The sequence below is a fragment of the Malaclemys terrapin genome, chromosome 12, assembly GCF_027887155.1.
Source record: "Malaclemys terrapin pileata isolate rMalTer1 chromosome 12, rMalTer1.hap1, whole genome shotgun sequence".
Lineage (NCBI taxonomy): Eukaryota > Metazoa > Chordata > Testudines > Emydidae > Malaclemys > Malaclemys terrapin.
The window spans coordinates 42676285-42694835 of NC_071516.1; the positions used below are offsets into that span (position 1 = coordinate 42676285).

At 48.3% G+C, this 18551-nt stretch overlaps 1 pseudogene; it reads right to left on the bottom strand.

The window, feature by feature from the left end:
* Window positions 1–4929: 4929 nt before the first annotated feature.
* Window positions 4930–18026, bottom strand: LOC128846064 (olfactory receptor 10A4-like; annotated as a pseudogene).
* Window positions 18027–18551: the final 525 nt, after the last annotated feature.

Sequence of the window (18551 nt, forward strand, 5' to 3'; positions counted from 1 at the left end):
TATTGTCCCACAATCTGCCAAAGAAACTGACAGAAGCAAATCTGAGCTCTGATTTCTCCTCTGACATTGGTTTTATGATGATGTAATCCCTACAAATGGTTGGAAATTTTCTGATGGAACATTTCTCCATCGGAAAATGCCATTTTGTTGAAATCTAAATGTTTTGTTGGAACGCGGCAATTTCCACATCACTGTGTTTCAGAAAAGAAAGAAACATTTAGATGATGTTTTGATATTATCAGAACAAAAGGTTGTGATTTTTTATTTTGAAACAACTTTACAGTTCTCATTATTTTAAGTCAAAACCAGAAACAAAATCTTTGGATTTAATTGGATTGGAATGTTTTCACTGATCCAAAATGAAAGGTTCTTTTTCAGAATTTCATTTCACAGGAAATTAAAAAAAAAACTGTTTCTATCCTAAGCAAATTTTGAAATATTGAAATTTTCTATGGAGTGGAAATTCCTAGTTTTAATCTCTAATAACCACACTGGCTTCTATGGATGAATTTCTGATTCACACCAGGGCAAGTGAGAGGACAGTCAGATCAGGACATTTGGATGCATTTAAAAAAATAAACCTTATATTTTCAAAGATGAAAATCTGCAAGCAGGTGTCTGGGGAATATTTTACTGGTTGAAACCTTGATTATTGCATAATCATTTAGCAATCCAGAATGTGGATCTCTTTGTGTTTAGCTCCTGAAACACCCGGCAGCTTCCAGGATTCTACTGTCAGGTACAGCTCTGAGTCCCTGGGATAATCTAATCATCAATTAGGCCCTGGGTCTGCAGTGGGGTCTGGTACCATGTATCCTTGCAATCACGCAGATCTGTATTCATTGTAGCAGATCTGCTGAGAGGACCGGGGTCTGCCACTCCTGGAAACAAAGGAGCAGGTAGCACTGGAGGGCAGTGCATGCTAAAGCAGGAGAATTCCCTGTTCAGCTCTCCTGGGAAAGCAGACCCACAGTAAGGGGTTCAGGGTAGGCAGGCTGGGAAGAAGGGGCTCAGAGGAAGCAAATGAGTCACTGTGCCATGGAATGAAGGGGTCAAGGAACCTGTGACTGATGGACAGAAAAAGGGGGGAGAAAAACAGCCTGGCTGATTATAAGAGGGAAAAGAGCAGCAGGAACCCTGAATAAATAGACAGAACAATGCTTTAGCCCACATCCTCAGCTGGTGTGAATAGCCCTATTAACTGTACCAGCTGGGCATCTGGCCCCATTGACTCCAGTGGAGCTGAGGCTGATTCACACCCACTGGGGATCTGAACAGTTGACTGCTATGGCTGATTTACCCAGCTGGGGATCTGGCCCATTATTCCCACGTGTGCAAATTTTTCTCCATATCGCTGGATGATTTGATTTGTGTTTCAGTTTCTTGGTTCCAAACACTGACATTATTCAATTAGGGCCAGATTTTTAAAAGGCGTTAGGTGCCTAGTGGGATTTTCAAATGCATCCAGGTGTCTGACACTCAATGCATTTTAGGTGCCTAGATGTTTTGAAAATCCTAACAGATGCCTAAATAACTTTAAAAATCTGACCCTTGGTGCATTTCTGGTCAGTTTTTTCTCTGCCGCGAACATACTGTCATCACTTACACTAGCGCAGAGGGAGTGGAAAATGCTGCTGGATCCCAATACAGGCACTCTGAGGTGGGTTTAATGTGCACATATGGCATCAAACCACACAGAATCAGGTACCACCTCTTCAAAAGGAAAACAACAGGTAGACCAGGTGTAAAACAGAATGAAACTCACCTGCAATCCATGTGTCCATTGCACATAAAGTGCAGCGTATCCCTCCCTCGTGTCTGGGTCATAGATGCAAGAATAAACATATGAAATCTTCCATCTCCTAATTAATTCACAAAAAAGGTAACTGGATAATCCAGACCTCAGACAGGTGAACCCCTTGTAACTGAGAGGAGACAACCATGGTAAATGGAGCTTTAGTAGCTCTCTGATCTGTCACTAACCCCACTAAGGAATTGAAGCTATCTTCTCCATTGGATCTTGGATTTAAGGGAGAAGGCAGGATGAAGTGTCTCTATGATTCCTTTGGGAGCCAATCCCTGATGTTACCCCAGCTTAATGACCCAATACTCATTATAAGTCAGAAATTTATTAACATTTTACTTTCCACACAGCTAACACCACTACATAAAGTTCAACGAGTCATCTGAGTTTACATGATTTTATTTATGGATGTATGTTTAAATTATGTGACTTTAGCTGCATTATAGATCTGGCAATAACAACACTGGTAGTAGGCTGTTTAACACTTCCCACTCCAACTCCTGTTTGCAATTGCTTATACATTTGCCAAAATTCTCCTACTTGGCCTCTGCCTTGGCTCCATTTTTCAGCTGTTTCCAAGAAGCAGGATGGTGACAAATGGGTGGAAATTTGCCGCCTTTGACAATGACCAGGGACCGACATTTGAACAGCTCTAATACTTCAAAGGATTCAAATAGGAAATTGAAATATGAGGTGGTCTAGAACTCAGAGGTGGCCATAAAAGTGTGTCTTGATTTGGGTGAGTTCTAAGCCATGGAAAATCCCCATTTATACTAACTCAACCGATTTCAACTTTTGTCACTTACTGTCCTTAACATTCCAGCTGGGGTTTGTCAGAGGAAGCTAGGAGAGTAAAATACGTTTGACCCTTTGGAAAGATCAACTCCCAAGCATGCTCCTAGGCCAGTGATACCCAAACTGTGGGGCGTGTGTGGAGGAATGTTCGGGGGTCGTGGTGGGGCCCAGGCCAGCCCCCATAGGGGGCAGGGAGGGAGCAGCACCCAGACCTGCTCCACCCCCAACTGGCTCCTGCCCCCTGCTCTGGATCCCAACCGCAGCCCCACCCCTGGTCGTGGCCCCGGCCCCAGACCTGCTCCCAGCTGCAGCCCAGCCTAAGCCCCATTACCCATGTCTACACTCCCCCCCGCCCCAGGAGCCATGGCCCTGGCTCCTGGGGGGGGGGGAAGGATGCAGACAGGGGTAAGGGGAGGCATGACTCCGAAAAGTTTGGGGACCACTGTCATAGACCCCACTGATATTCCTGCATTGTTCTGAAGCAGACAAACTGGACTGTACCCAGAAGGTAAAGCAGATGACCACCATCATCCTTTCCCTCACCAGAGTACTCTTTGGCCCAGGGGAAGGTGCACTGGATTGGGAGCCAGGAGGCTATCCTCACTCCTCTGAATGACTGCTATTAGGAAATCTGTGCACTCCAAACCCCTTATTAGTGAGCAAGATCTCAGACCTCTGACCCAGAAGAGCGACAAGTATCAGGCACTCCATTTCACAGGTGACATTTTACAGAAGTGAATGGAACCGCACTGATTTACAGCATGTGGCAATCTGGTCCAGAGGATCCCAGAAGGATAGTGACTGGAATGGAGATCTGTTATGGATGGAGATGAGGAGACCTTGCTGAAAATTTCCCAACAGACCCGTGTTGCTGATTCAACAGATCTGACGTGCTCCCTGGGAACAGGTGGATTCTGTCGCAGCTTTCGATGTAACCAGGCCGGGAAGCAAACCGGCTAACCTACATCCCTGTCTGCTTTTCTGTCAACATGCCCACTATTCAGCCAGCCTAGCAATTGGAAGGCCAGCTGCCAGGCGACCAGGGCTGCACAGGTCCCAGGCAGCCTGCTGGTCGCTCAGCGTTACTGGCTCTGCTGTAGCCCACTTGCTCGGCAGACATTCCCCAACTCCCTGAGCAGCTGACTCCCTGGGCAGCCATCACCTCGACTCCTTGAGCAACCAACACCTCAGCAGCTAGCTCACTGGATAGGCAGCTTCCCATTTCCCTGGGAAGCCCAGAAAGTCAAGCGGCCCCATGAGCGTGTGAACAATTTTTAAGGTTTCACTTTTTGTCCCCGGGCTGTCAACTTGGGATGAAAATTTGTTCCAACACCCACAGGAAGGAAATTCTGTTCTCTATGCCCCGCTCTACTTCATTGCAGAAGCTAGAATGTTTGTAGCCAATGGTGCACAGGCCTAATGGAAGAGAAGGGATGGTCTAGTGGCCTCAGGCCAAGGAAAATTGGCTTCTAGTCCTGGTTCTGCTACAGATTTCTGAAGCAATTTTTGGAGAGTCATTTCCGTCAGGACTTTTGTGGGCAGCCACCAACTTGATAGGCCTGCAGCATGATTTTCAGAAGCGTTGAGTGCTCATAACCGCAGCAGATGTCACTGGGAGAGCCCAGCCCACCTCAGAATTCATGCCCAAGGAGTCTCAATTCAGTCACTAAGGCGACCAAAACCAATAAGCACTTCTGTCAATTGTGCCCCCAACAGTATGCTTATTAGACAAGTCACATTCTCTGAGTACTAGAGGTCACTGGGAATTTTTCAATGAAAGTTTTATTTTCCAGTGGAAAATTTCAATTTGTTGAAATGGAAATTCTGGAGGGAAAGTTTTGGTTTTGATAAATGTTTCATTGATCTACACTGGGATCTGAACTAAAAAAAGTTCTACTCCAAGAGTAGACTGGGGTTAGGACACTAACCTGGCGGTGTGTGGGGTCAGTCTACCAATCGTGCTGGTGGGAGCTGTTCCACTTTGCATAAAGCTCTACAGAGGTGGAGGCTATAGCTTGGTGCTTTGGGCCTTTGCCGAGGATGTGGGTGAGCTGAGTTTGAATCCCTGCTCCCCTGTTTTCAAGCAGGAAACCCAGAGATCAGCCCCCACTGGCTTTGGGGGAGAGGGTGGGGCCTTCCGGCAGAGTGTGGGTGGGGACACAGCCAGAGTTAGGGGGAATTAGCTTCCCCTGGCCTATTATTACTGCTACCATGGCCCTAATGACTAGGCTATTCTGGTGTGGGTGAGTCTTGTTCTTTGAAAAAAATTTAGTAGGCCTTAGTTTCATCCTGAGGCAGAACAGGCTGGGAAATCTGTTTTCCACTCAGTGCTAGCGAAGAACTATTTTGTGCCACATATTTCTCTTCAGGGCCATTTGGATATCCCTGTTCCTCAGGCTATAGAGAAAAGGGTTCAACATGGCAGGCAAAACAGTGTAAAACAGAGAGAGAAGTTTACCGCAATCTGGAAATCCACTGGACCTTGGTCGTAAATAAAGGAGGATGCCAGAACCATAGAATAAAGTCACAACAATGAGGTGGGAGGAGCAGGTGAAGAAGGTTTTCCTCTTGCCTTCAGTTGATGGCATCATGAGGATGGTGGTAATGATCCGGATATAGCACAACAGGATCCAGGCAAAGGGCATCATTCTAAAGAAAGTGACCATGCTGTACCTCAAAGTTTCATTCATGGAGGTGTCAGCACAGGCCAGCAACAGCAGAGGAGATGGGTCACAGAAGAAATGGTTGATCTCTTTGGAGCTACAGAAGGGTAAGGTGAACACCAAACTGGTCTGCACTACCTGGGCCAGGATGCCTTCTTGTTCATAATCATGGGATAACACAGGGCATATTGCCATGTAGCGGTCATACCTATAGTGGCCAGAAAGGAAGACTGCATGCTCCTGAAGCAAAGGAAGGAGCACATTTGCATGGCACAGCCAGCAAAGGAGATGTGTTTATCCCCTGAGATGAGGCTGTCATAACTATAAAGGGAAGGGTAACAGCTGTCCTGTGTACAGTACTATAAAATCCCTCCTGGCCAGAGACTCCAAAATCCTTTTCCCTGTAAAGGGTTAAGAAGCTCAGGTAACCTGGCTGGCATCTGACCTAAAGGACCAATAAGGGGACAAGATACTTTCAAATCTTGGGGGGGAGGAGGCTTTTGTTTGTGTTCTTTTTTTGGGTTTGGCATTCGCTCTCGGGACTGAGAGGGACCAGACATCAATCCAGGTTCTCCACATCTTTCTAAACAAGTCTCTCCTATTTCAAACTTGTAAGTAAATAGCCAGGCAAGGCGTGTTAGTTTTCCTTTGTTTTCTCAACTTGTAAATGTACCTTTTACTAGAGTGTTTATCTTTGTTTGCTGTACTTTGAACCTGAGACTAGAGGGGAGTCCTCTGAGCTCTTTAAGTTTGATTACCCTGTAAGGTTAATTTCCATACAGATTTTACAGAGATGATTTTTACTTTTTTTCTTTCATTAAAAGCCTTTTTTAAAGAACCTGATTGATTTTTCCTTGTTTTAAGATCCAAGGGGTTTGGATCTTGATTCACCAAGAGTTGGTGGGAGGAAGGAGGGGGGATGGTTAATTTCTCCTTGTTTTAAAATCCAAGGGGTTTGGATCTGTATTCACCAGGGAATTGGTGAAGGTTTCTCAGGGCTTCCCAGGGAGGGAAAAATTGGGAAATGGTGGCAGCGGAACCAGAGCTAAGCTGGTAGTTAAGCTTAGAAGTTTTCATGCAGGCCCCTACATTTGTACCCTAAAGTTCAAAGTGGGGATCCAGCCTTGACATGGTGGTAGAGCGGTGGTATCATTTTAAACCCAAAAGCCAGTGAGATTTTTTTTTCTTTCTAGCTGCTTGGAAAGCCGAGCTGGAGGTAGATAGATGCATATCTTATCTCTCCTTGCCTGAAGGCAGAGGTGTTAAGTTTTTTTAACAAGGTCCTTTGTTAAGAGAAGGGTTCAATTAGCAAATGACTGGTAAAAGGAATTTACAAGCTGAATTGTGTTTTTTTTTCTTTTTACATCCTCAGGAGTAGCTAGTTAGAAAGTCTCTGTTAACTCAGCAGCAGCCAGAGCTGAGAGCTTCCCAGTTTCAGTCAACTGCAGAGGGGGTGACCCAGCACAAGAAAACAGGAAAATGACTACCAAAGAAGTAGCTAAAAAAATAGAACTGGCCAAACTAGAAGCAGAAGAAAATGAAAGAAAACATCAGAGACTGCTTCAATTAACAATACTCAAGACAGAGCAGAGAGCAAGAGAAGAGAAAGCCAAAAAGGAGGCCCATGAAAGAGACATGGAGCTGGAAAAAGCCAAAGAGGAGGCTCACAAGAGAACTATGGAGCTGAAAGAAAAAGAGATGGAGGAGAGAGAAAAAGAAAGGAAGCATGAACTGGAAGTAGCAAAGGCTAAGCAGGATGCACCAGCCAATGCTAACAACCCCCCTCCAAGTACCACTTCCCATCCCAGAAAATTCCCCACCTACAAGGCAGGCGATGATACTGAGGCCTTCTTAGAAAATTTTGAAAGGGCCTGCCTTGGATACAGCATCACTGCAGACCAGTACATGGTAGAGCTGAGGCCGCAGCTCAGTGGACCCTTAGCAGAGGTGGCGGCTGAAATGTCTAAGGAACACATGAACAGTTATGAACTTTTTAAAAACAAGGCCAGACTCAGAATGGGGCTAACACCCGAGCATGCCCGTCGGCGGTTCAGAGCCCTAAAGTGGAAACCCGATGTGTCATTTACCCGTCATGCCTACCACATTGACAAAAATTGTGATGCCTGGGTATCAGGAGCAAATGTTCAATCTCTGGAAGATCTGCTTTCCCTAGTAAAAATGAAGCAGTTTTTAGAGGGTGTTCCTGAGGAAATAGAAAGGTACATCCTAGATAGGAAGCCTAAAACTGTAACTGAGGCAGGGGAGATTGGAGCCAAATGGGTGGAGGTGGCAGAAAAGAAAAAAACTAGAAGTAGTTGGAGCGAATATCAGAAGGGGCAAGCCGAAACAAAACCTTACCACCGGGGACAACCCAAGGCCCCACCCACACCCCAAGGGAAACCCCAGACGCCTTCTCACCCCACCACACCAGTCTCCACCAACCAACATCGCCCCGGTGATACCTTAGCAGGGCGATGTTTTAAATGTAATGAACTGGGACATATAAAGGCTCACTGCCCCAAGAACCCCAACTTATTACAGTTCATTACACCCCAATCACACCAAAGATCCCCAGACCCAGATGCCTCTCTCATACCCTCGGAGCGAAGGGAAACCTTGAGAGTGGGCGGAAAGAAGGTTATCGCTTGGAGGGACACTGGGGCACAAGTGTCAACTATCCACCAATCCCTAGTGGACCCCAAAATCATCAACCCGGAGGCTCCAATTCAACCCTTCGTGTCACAGTCTGTAACCTTGCCTACAGCCACGTTGCATGTCCAGTACAAGGGCTGGTCAGGAATGTGGACTTTTGCAGTCTATGACAATTATCCCATTCCCATGCTGCTGGGGGAAGATTTGGTCAACCATGTGAAGCTAGCCAAGAGGGTGGGAATAGTCACCCGCAGCCAGGCTAAGCAAGCTTTCACCCCCATCCCTGTTCCTGAGCCGTCCACCAGGGCCCTGTCTGTGTTACCAGAGACCCAGACAAACGTGGTGGAACAGGATCCCCTGCCAATGACTGCAACAGCCGTAGTGGATCCAATCCCAGAGACCCAGCCAAAGCCAGTCCCAGAACCAGAACTGGCAACGCAACCAGCACCAGAACCATTGCCAGCACTGAGTTCAGCGCTTGCAAACCCGTCTACAACTCCAATGCCAGAGGGCACCAGCGAGCCTGACCTGGCGGAAGCAGCAGATAACCCTACCCAAGAGGCTCAGCCAGAGCCTGAGATACCACATAGTGCACCAGCGGACAGTGGATCACAGTCAATGGAAACAGCCCCAGCACCTGCATCGCTTCCAGAGGGACCAAGCCCCAGTCCACAGTCCAAGGAGGAACTGATGTCTCCAGCATCAAGGGAACAGTTCCAGGCCAAGCAGAAAGCACATGACAGCCTTCAGAAAGCTTGGGCGGCGGCGCGGAGCACCCCACCGCCTCTTAGCTCTTCTAACCGATCCCGGTTTGTTGTAGAACAAGGACTTCTATACAAGGAGACTCTTTCTGGTGGGCACCAGGAAGACTGGCATCCTCAAAGACAGTTGGTAGTTCCCACTAAGTATCGGGTAAAGCTCTTGATCTTAGCCCATGATCATCCCAGTGGCCATTCTGGGGTGAACAGAACCAAGGACCGGTTGGGGAAGTCCTTCCACTGGGAGGGAATGGGCAAGGACGTTGCTAAATATGTCCGGTCTTGTGAGGTGTGCCAACGAGTGGGAAAGCCCCAAGACCAGGTTAAAGCCCCTCTCCAGCCACTACCCATAATTGAGGTCCCATTTCAGCACGTAGCTGTGGATATTCTGGGTCCTTTCCCAAAGAAGACACCCAGAGGAAAGCAGTACGTACTGACTTTCATGGATTTTGCTACCCGATGGCCGGAAGCAGTACTCTTAAGCAACACCAGGGCTAAAAGTGTGTGCCAGGCATTAACAGACATTTTTGCCAGGGTAGGTTGGCCCTCCGACATCCTTACAGATTCGGGATCTAATTTCCTGGCAGGGACCATGGAAAACCTGTGGGAAGCTCATGGGGTGAATCACTTGGTTGCCACCCCTTACCACCATGAAACCAATGGCCTGGTGGAGAGGTTTAATGGAACTTTGGGGGCCATGATACGTAAATTCGTAAATGAACACTCCAATGATTGGGACCTAGTGTTGCAGCAGTTGCTTTTTGCCTACAGGGCTGTACCACATCCCAGTTTAGAGTTTTCACCATTTGAACTTGTGTATGGCCGCGAGGTTAAGGGGCCATTACAGTTGGTGAAGCAGCAGTGGGAGGGGTTTATGCCTTCTCCAGGAACTAACATTCTAGACTTTGTAAGCAACCTACAAAGCACCCTCCGACACTCTTTAGCCCTTGCTAAAGAAAACCTAAAGAATGCTCAGGAAGAGCAAAAGGCCTGGTATGATAAACATTCCAGAGAACGGTCCTTCAAAGTAGGAGACCAAGTCATGGTCTTAAAGGCGCTCCAGGCCCATAAAATGGAAGCATCGTGGGAAGGACCATTCACGGTCCAGGAGCGCCTAGGAGCTGTTAACTATCTCATAGCCTCCCCCACCTGCAACATAAAGCCTAAGGTATACCATGTTAATTCTCTTAAGCCCTTTTATTCCAGAGAATTAAACGTTTGCCAGTTTACAGCCCAGGAAACAGATGACGCGGAGTGGCCTGAAGGTGTCTACTACGAAGGAAAAAAGGATGGTGGCGTGGAAGAGGTGAACCTCTCCACGACCCTTGGACATCTGCAGCGACAGCAGATCAAGGAGCTGTGCACAAGCTTTGCACCAATTTTCTCAGCCACTCCAGGATGGACCGAACGGGCATACCACTCCATTGACACAGGTAATGCTCACCCTATTAGAACCCCACCCTACCGGGAGTCACCTGATGCCAAAACTGCTATACAAAGGGAGATCCAGGACATGCTACAGATGGGTATAATCCACCCCTCTAAGAGTGCATGGGTATCTCCAGTGGTTCTAGTTCCCAAACCAGATGGGGAAATACGCTTTTGTGTGGACTACCGTAAGTTAAATGCTGTAACTCGTCCTGACAACTATCCAATGCCACGCACAGATAAGCTATTGGAGAAATTGGGACATGCCCAATTCATCTCTACTTTAGACTTAACCAAGGGGTACTGGCAAGTACCACTAGATGAACCCGCTAAGAAAAGGTCAGCCTTCGTCACCCAGGGAGGGGTGTATGAATTCAGTGTACTCCCTTTCGGGTTGCGAAATGCACCCGCCACCTTTCAAAGACTTGTAGATGGTCTCCTAGCGGGATTGGGAGAATCTGCAGTTGCCTACCTCGATGATGTGGCCATTTTTTCTGATTCATGGGCAGAGCACCTGAAGCACCTGGAAAAAGTTTTCGAGTGCATCCAGCAGGCAGGACTAACTGTTAAGGCTAAAAAGTGTCAAATAGGCCAAAACAGAGTGACTTACCTGGGGCACCAGGTGGGTCAAGGAACTATAAATCCCCTACAGGCCAAAGTGGATGCTATCCAAAAGTGGCCGGTTCCAAAGTCTAAGAAACAGGTCCAATCCTTCTTAGGCTTGGCTGGATATTATAGGCGATTTGTACCCCACTACAGCCAAATCGCCGCTCCGCTGACAGATCTAACCAGAAAGAAACAGCCAAATGCAGTTCAGTGGACTGATGAGTGTCAAAAGGCCTTTAACCAGCTTAAGGCAACACTCATGTCTGACCCTGTGCTAAGGGCCCCAGACTTTGACAAACCGTTCTTGTAACCACAGATGCGTCCGAGCGAGGCGTGGGAGCAGTTTTAATGCAGGAAGGACCAGATCAAGAATTCCATCCTGTCGTGTTTCTCAGTAAGAAACTGTCTGAGAGGGAAAGCCATTGGTCAATCAGCGAAAAGGAATGCTATGCCATTGTGTACACGCTGGAAAAGCTACGCCCATATGTTTGGGGACGGCGTTTCCAACTACAAACAGACCATGCTGCGCTACAGTGGCTTCATACCGCCAAGGGAAATAACAAAAAACTTCTTTGGTGGAGTTTAGCTCTCCAAGATTTTGATTTTGAAATACAACGCATTTCGGGAGCTTCTAACAAAGTGGCTGATGCACTCTCCCGGGAAAGTTTCCCAGAGTTAACTGATTAACAATTGTTCTTGGAATGAAACATATTGTTAGTTTTTAAATAATCAGTAGTATGTCTAAAGGTACATGTGTCTTATTAACTCTGTTTTCTCCTAGAACTCCAGGAAGAAATCACAGCCAGTGTGGAACCGAACGTCCAACACTATCTGTGATTTGGGGGGCGTGTCATAACTATAAAGGGAAGGGTAACAGCTGTCCTGTGTACAGTACTATAAAATCCCTCCTGGCCAGAGACTCCAAAATCCTTTTCCCTGTAAAGGGTTAAGAAGCTCAGGTAACCTGGCTGGCATCTGACCTAAAGGACCAATAAGGGGACAAGATACTTTCAAATCTTGGGGGCAGGGGGAAGGTTTTTATTTGTGTTCTTTGTTTGGGAGTGTGTTCGTTCTCGGGACTGAGAGGGACCAGACATCATTCCAGGTTCTCCACATCTTTCTAAACAAGTCTCTCCTATTTCAAACTTGTAAGTAAATAGCCAGGCAAGGCATGTTAGTTTTCCTTTGTTTTCTCAACTTGTAAATGTACCTTTTACTAGAGTGTTTATCTTTGTTTGCTGTACTTTGAACCTGAGACTAGAGGGGAGTCCTCTGAGCTCTTTAAGTTTGATTACCCTGTAAGGTTAATTTCCATACTGATTTTACAGAGATGATTTTTACTTTTTTTCTTTAATTAAAAGCCTTTTTTTTAAGAACCTGATTGATTTTTCCTTGTTTTAGGATCCAAGGGGTTTGGATCTTGATTCACCAGGAGTTGGTGAGAGGAAGGAGGGGGGATGGTTAATTTCTCCTTGTTTTAGATGCCAGGGGGGTTGGAACTGTATTCACCAGGAGTTGGTGGGAGGAAGGAGGGGGAATGGTTAATTTCTCCTTGTTTTAAAATCCAAGGGGTTTGGATCTGTATTCACCAGGGAATTAGTGAAGGTTTCTCAGGGCTTCCCAGGGAGGGAAAAATTGGGAAATGGTGGCAGCGGAACCAGACCTAAGGTGGTAGTTAAGCTTAGAAGTTTTCATGCAGGCCCCTACATTTGTACCCTAAAGTTCAAAGTGGGGATCCAGCCTTGACAGAGGAGCACCAGCATTTTGGGGACCGTGACAGAGGTGTAACCGACCTCTAAGGCAGACAAGTTAGAGAGGGAAAAGTAAATGGAGGTGTGAAGGGCGGGATCCACCAAAGTTACAAGGATAATGAGGAGGTTTCCCATCACAGTGACCAGATAAATGGCATAAAGGAATGAGGTTCCCAAATCTCATTGAAATTAAGAAGTATAAATTTCTTAGGTTCCTTTGAAAATCCCAGCCTGGGAGAAAGGGTAACAGAATCTCTCTTTTCAAGTTAGGGGTACTCATTGGTGACTAACGTATAATTGACCAGAGGGGTAGAATCTGATGCATAGTCCTTTATTTCCTCTTCATTCAAGCCCACTTATAATGGCTGTGATTCAGAATAAATACTTTGGCCGGCTCTAGTTATGAGTTGAGTTGAGGGAGAAAAGTGATTCTGTTTCATGAAAGATTTCAATATTTTGAAATTGGGTTTTGTTCCAAATGAAAACCACCATTTTTGACATTTTCTGTGGAAAGAAATAGAACCCCATTTTCAGGGCTGTGTGGCTGCTGGGCTTCCTTAGAGCCATAGACCTTTGAAGAAAGGCATCCAATCTTGGTTGATAGAAGACCTGGAGATGATGGATACACCATGAAATACCTGTCTTTGTTTGTCTTCCAGTTGAAAACTTATGAAGAAATGATTAACTTGAATAGAACAGTGGTGACTGAGTTTCTTCTCCTGGCAGGTTTTACTCTTTGTGGCACTGTTGGCCATTTATCTGTGTCCTGCTGGCAGCCACTTCTTGGACTCTCGGCATCCCGGCCCAGGTAGCGCAGACTGGTTTGGTGTTCACCCTACTCTTCTGTAGCTCCAAAGAGGTCAACCATTTCGTCTGTGACCCAGCCCCTCTGCTGTTGCGGGCCTGTGCTGACATCTCCATAAATGAAACTTTGACGTACAGCCACCCTCCTAGTGAAAAAGTTTTTCCTAATATCCAACCTAAACTGCCCCCACTGCAACTTGAGACCATTGCTCCTTGTTCTGTCATCTGCTACCACTGAGAACAGTCTAGATCCAGCTGCTTTGGAACCCCCTTTCAGGTAGTTGAAAGCAGCTATCAAATCCCCCCTCATTCTTCTCTTCTGCAGACTAAACAATCCCAGTTCCCTCATCCTCTCCTCATAAGTCCTGTGTTCCAGCCCCCTAATCATTTTTATTGCCCTCCGCTGGACTCTTTCCAATTTTTCCACATCCTTTTTGTAGTGTGGGGCCCAAAACTGGACACATTACTCCAGGTGAGGCCTCACCAATGTCAAATAGAGGGGAATGATCACGTCCCTCGATCTGCTGGCAATGCCCCTACTTATACAGCCCAAAATGCCGTTAGCTTTCTTGGCAACAAGGGCAAACATCGACTCATATCCAGCTTCTCATCCACTGTAACCCTTAGGTCCTTTTCTGCGGAACTGCTGCCTAGCCATTCGGTCCCTAGTCTGTAGCATTGCATGGCATTCTTCCATCTAGGGTGACCAGACGTCCCGATTTTATCGGGACTGTCCTGATATTTCCTTGTTTGTCCCGCGTCCCAACCGATGTGCGGTCGGGACACTAGACAAACAAGGAAATGCGCCGGAGCCTGGAGCCCAGAAGTGCTCGCACCCTCCCCCCGCCGCCCCGACTCCACCCCCTCCTCCCCCGATTGGCTCCCTCCCCGAATCCCCGCCTCTTCCCCGGGCTCACCATTCCTCCTCCCTCCACAAGTGCTGGAGGGAGGCCCGGGAGACTCAGAGGAAGCGCAGGGCCGGGGTGAGTAAGAGTCCGGCCTGGCCCCGAGCAGGCAGGACTCAGTTGGGTGGTAGGGCGAGGAGGGGGGCGGCCCGCGGGGCCAGGCGGCGGCTGTTCTCACCCCCGGGCAGCGGGACTCGGGAGCAGCCACTGCTACAGCTCCCACTGCCGCGGGGGAGGAAGCGGCCATGGCGCTTGGCAGCTGCGGCTCTGGCATCCCCGAACCTCCCGAGCCGGGGCCTGCTGCAGGGACCCAGCAGCACGCACGCTGCACCCAGCCCCTGGCCAGTCGCGTCTGGGCTGCTGTCCAGCTGATGCTATCCCGCGGCGGCCCTGGGGCGGAGGCATCGGCAGCCCAGCCCCGTTCGTTCCCCTGCGGGACCCGAGCGGGACGGGGGGGCTGGGGCCTGCTGCCCCCACTCTGGGGCCGCCGCGGGATAGCACCAGCTGGGCAGCAGCCCAGACGCGACTGGCCAGGGGCTGGGCTCAGCGTGCACACGGCTGGGTTCCCGCAGAAGGCCCCGGCTCGGGGGGTTCGGGGGTGCCAGAGCCATAGCCGCCAAGCACCATGGCCACTTCCTTCCCCGCGGCAGTGGGAGCTGCAGCAGCGGCTGCTCCCGAGTCCCGCTGCCCGGGGGTGAGAACAGCCGCCGCCTGGCACCACGGGCAGCCCCCCTCCTCTCCCTACCACCCAACTGAGTCCTGCCTGCTCGGGACCAGGCCGGACTCTTACTCACCCCAGCCCCGCGCTTCCCCTGAGTCTCCCAGGCCTCCCTCCAGCGCTCGCGGAGGAAGTTTTTTTTTTTTTGGCCCCGCCCTCCCGCCACGCCCCCCTCCGCGTCACCCTCCCCCTGCGTCCCGATATTTGACTTGGGTGATCTGGTCACCCTACTTCCATCCTGAGGGCACGACTCTGCACTTGTCCTTGTTGAACCTCATCAGGTTTCTTTTGGCCCAACCCTCTAATTTGTCTAAGTCCCTCTGTATCCTATCCCTACCCTCCAGCATATCTGCCACTCCTCCCAGTTTAGTGTCATCTGGAAACTTGCTGAGAGTGCAGTCCACGCCATCCTCCAGATCATTAATAAAGATATTGAACAAAACTGGCTCCCGGACCGACCCCTGGGGCACTCCGCTTGATACCGGCTGCCAACTAGACATGGAGCCATTGATCACTACCCATTGAGCCCGACGATCTAGCCAGCTTTCTATCCACCTTATAGTCCATTCATCCAGCCCATACTTCTTTAACTTACTGGCAAAAAATACTGTGGGAGACCGTATCAAAAGCTTTGCTAAAGAAATAACACATCCACTGCTTTCCCCTCATCCACAGACCCAGTTATCTCCTCATAGAAGGCAATTAGGTTAGTCAGGCATGACTTGCCCTTGGTGAATCCATGCTGACTGTTCCTGATCACTTTCCGCTCCTCTAAGTGCTTCAGAATTGATTCCTTGAGGACCTGCTCCATGATTTTTCCAGGGACTGAGGTGAGGCTGACTGGCCTGTAGTTCCTCAGATCCTTCTTCTTCCCTTTTTTAAAGATGGGCACTACATTGGCCTTTTTCCAGTCATCCGGGTCCTCTCCCGATCGCCATGAGTTTTCAAAGATAATGGCCAATAGCTCTGCAATCACATCCACTAACTCCTTTAGCACCCTCAGATGCAGCACATCCAGTCCCATGGATTTGTGCTCATCCAGCTTTTCTAAATAGTCCCGAACCACTTCCTTCTCCACAGATGGCTGGTCACCTCCTCCCCATACTGTGCTGCCCAGTGCAGCAGTCTGGGAGCTGACATTGTTCTTGAAGACAGAGGCAAAAAAAACATTGTGTACATTAGCTTTTTCCACATCCTCTGCCACTAGGTTGCCTCCCTTATTCAGTAAGGGGCCCACACTTTCCTTGACTTTCTTCTTGTTGCTAACATACCTGAAGAAACCCTTCTTGTTACCCTTCACATCTCTTGCTAGCTGCAACTCCAAGTGTGATTTAGCCTTCCTGATTTTTCTCCTGCATGCCTGAGCAATATTTTTATACTCCTCCCTGGTCATTTGTCCAATCTTCCACTTCTTGTAAGCTTCTTTTTTGTGTTTAAGATCAGCAAGGATTTCACTGTTAAGCCAAGCTGGTAACCTGCCATATTTACTATTCTTTCTACACATCGGGATGGTTTGTTCTTGCAACCTCAATAAGGATTCTTTAAAATACAGCCAGCTCTCCTGGACTCCTTTGCCCCTAATGTTATTCTCCCAGGGGATCCTTCCCATCAGTTCCCTGAGGGAGTCAAAGTCTGCTTTTCTATTGTCCAGCATCCATATTCTGCTGCTCTACTTTCTTCCTTGAGTCAGGATCCTGAATTCGACCATCTCATGGTCACTGCCTCCCAGGTTCCCATCCACTTTTGCTTCCCCTACTAATTCTTCCCTGTTCGTGAGCAGCAAGTCAAGAAGAGTTCTGCCCCTAGTTTGTTCCTCAAGCACCTGCACCAGGAAATTGTCCCCTACACTTTCCAAAAACTTCCTGGATTGTCTGTGCACCACTGTATTGCTCTCCCAACAGATATCAGGGTGATTAAAGTCTCCCGTGAGAACCAGGGCCTGAGAGCTGGTAACTTCTGTTAGTTGCTGGAAAAAAGCTTTGTCCACCTCTTCCCCCTGGTCTGGTGGTCTATAGCAGACTCTGACCACGACATCACCCTTGTTGCTCACACTTCTAAACTTAATCCAGAGACTCTCAGGTTTTTCTGCAGTTTCATACTGGAGCTCTGAGCAGTCATACTGCTCTCTTACATACAATGCAACTCCCCCACCTTTTCTGCCCTGCCTGTCTTTCCTGAACAGTTTATATCCATCCATGACAGTACTCCAGTCATGTGAGTTATCCCACCAAGTCTCTATTATTCAATAACATCATAATTCTTTGACTGTGCCAGGACTTCCAGTTCTCCCTCCTTGTTTCCCAGGCTTCTTGCATTTGTGTATAGGAACTTAAGATAACTCGCTGATTGTCCCACTTTATCAGTATAAGACAGGAGTCCTCCCCTCTTGCGCTCTCCTGCTCGTGCTTCCTCCCGGTATCCCATTTCCCCACTTACCTCAGGACTTTGGTTTCTTCCCCCCCCCCGGTGAACCTAGTTTAAAGCCCTCCTCACTAGGTTAGCCAGCCTGCTTGCGAAGATGCTCTTCCCTCTCTTTGTTAGGTGTAGCCCATCTCTGCCTAGCACTTCTTCTTGGAACATCATCCCATGGTCAAAGAATCCAAAGCCTTCTCTCTGAAACCACCTTTGTAGCCATTTGTTGACTTCCACGATTCAACGGTCTCTACCTGGGCCTTTCCACAGGGAATATGGACGAGAACACCACTTGCGCCTCAAACTCCATTATCCTTCTTCCCAGAGCCAGGTAGTCTGCACTGATCCGCTCAAGGTCATTCTTGGCAGTATCATTGGTGCCCACGTGGAGAAGCAGGAAGGGGTAGCGATCCGAGGGCTTGATGAGTCTCAACAGTCTCTCCATCACATCGTGAATCCTAGCTCCTGGCAAGCAGCAGACCTCTCAGTTTTCCCAGTTGGGGTGGCAGATAGATGACTCCCCGGAGGAGGAGTCCCCGACCACCACCACCCACCTCCTTCTCTTGGTAGCATTGGTTGTGGAACCCCCATCCCTAGGATAGTACATCTCATGCCTTCCTGTCGGTGGATTCTCCTTCTGCTCCCTTCCCTGAGATGTATCATTTAATCCACTCTCCGCATTAGTACCTGTGGAGAGAACATGATAATGGTTGATCACCTGTATCTGCATTGCTGGTACATAGATGCTCCTCTTTTTTCTTCTGATGGTCACATGCTGCCAATTTCCTTCACCCTCCTTCTGTCCCTGCTGCGCAGCCTGCTCTGAATCTTCAGAATGTTGTGCCGGTAGAAGCATATCCTGATGTCTGTTCAGGACATCTTCGTTTTCTCTTATGCAACACAGGGCTGATACTTGTTTTTCCAGACCTTGAACCTTCTCTTCAAATATGGAGACCAGCTTCCACTTTGTACAGATAAAGTCGCTTCTGTCCTGTGCAAGAAAGATAAACATGGCACATCCTGTGCAGGTCACAACAGCTGATGGCTCACCATCCATATCTCCTTCCTTCCTCAGCTGTTGCAGCTACTTCTCAGAGGATCCTGCAAGTTGAACGCCTCTGCGGCTCTTTCAGGAAGCAGTGTGGCTAGGGATTGTAGTGTGGCCATGTGGATAGTCTTTAAAGAAGCATGGATGCCAGTGATAGGAAAAAAACCTACTGGGCTATTATTTGTCAAATAAATATTTGCCAGGATT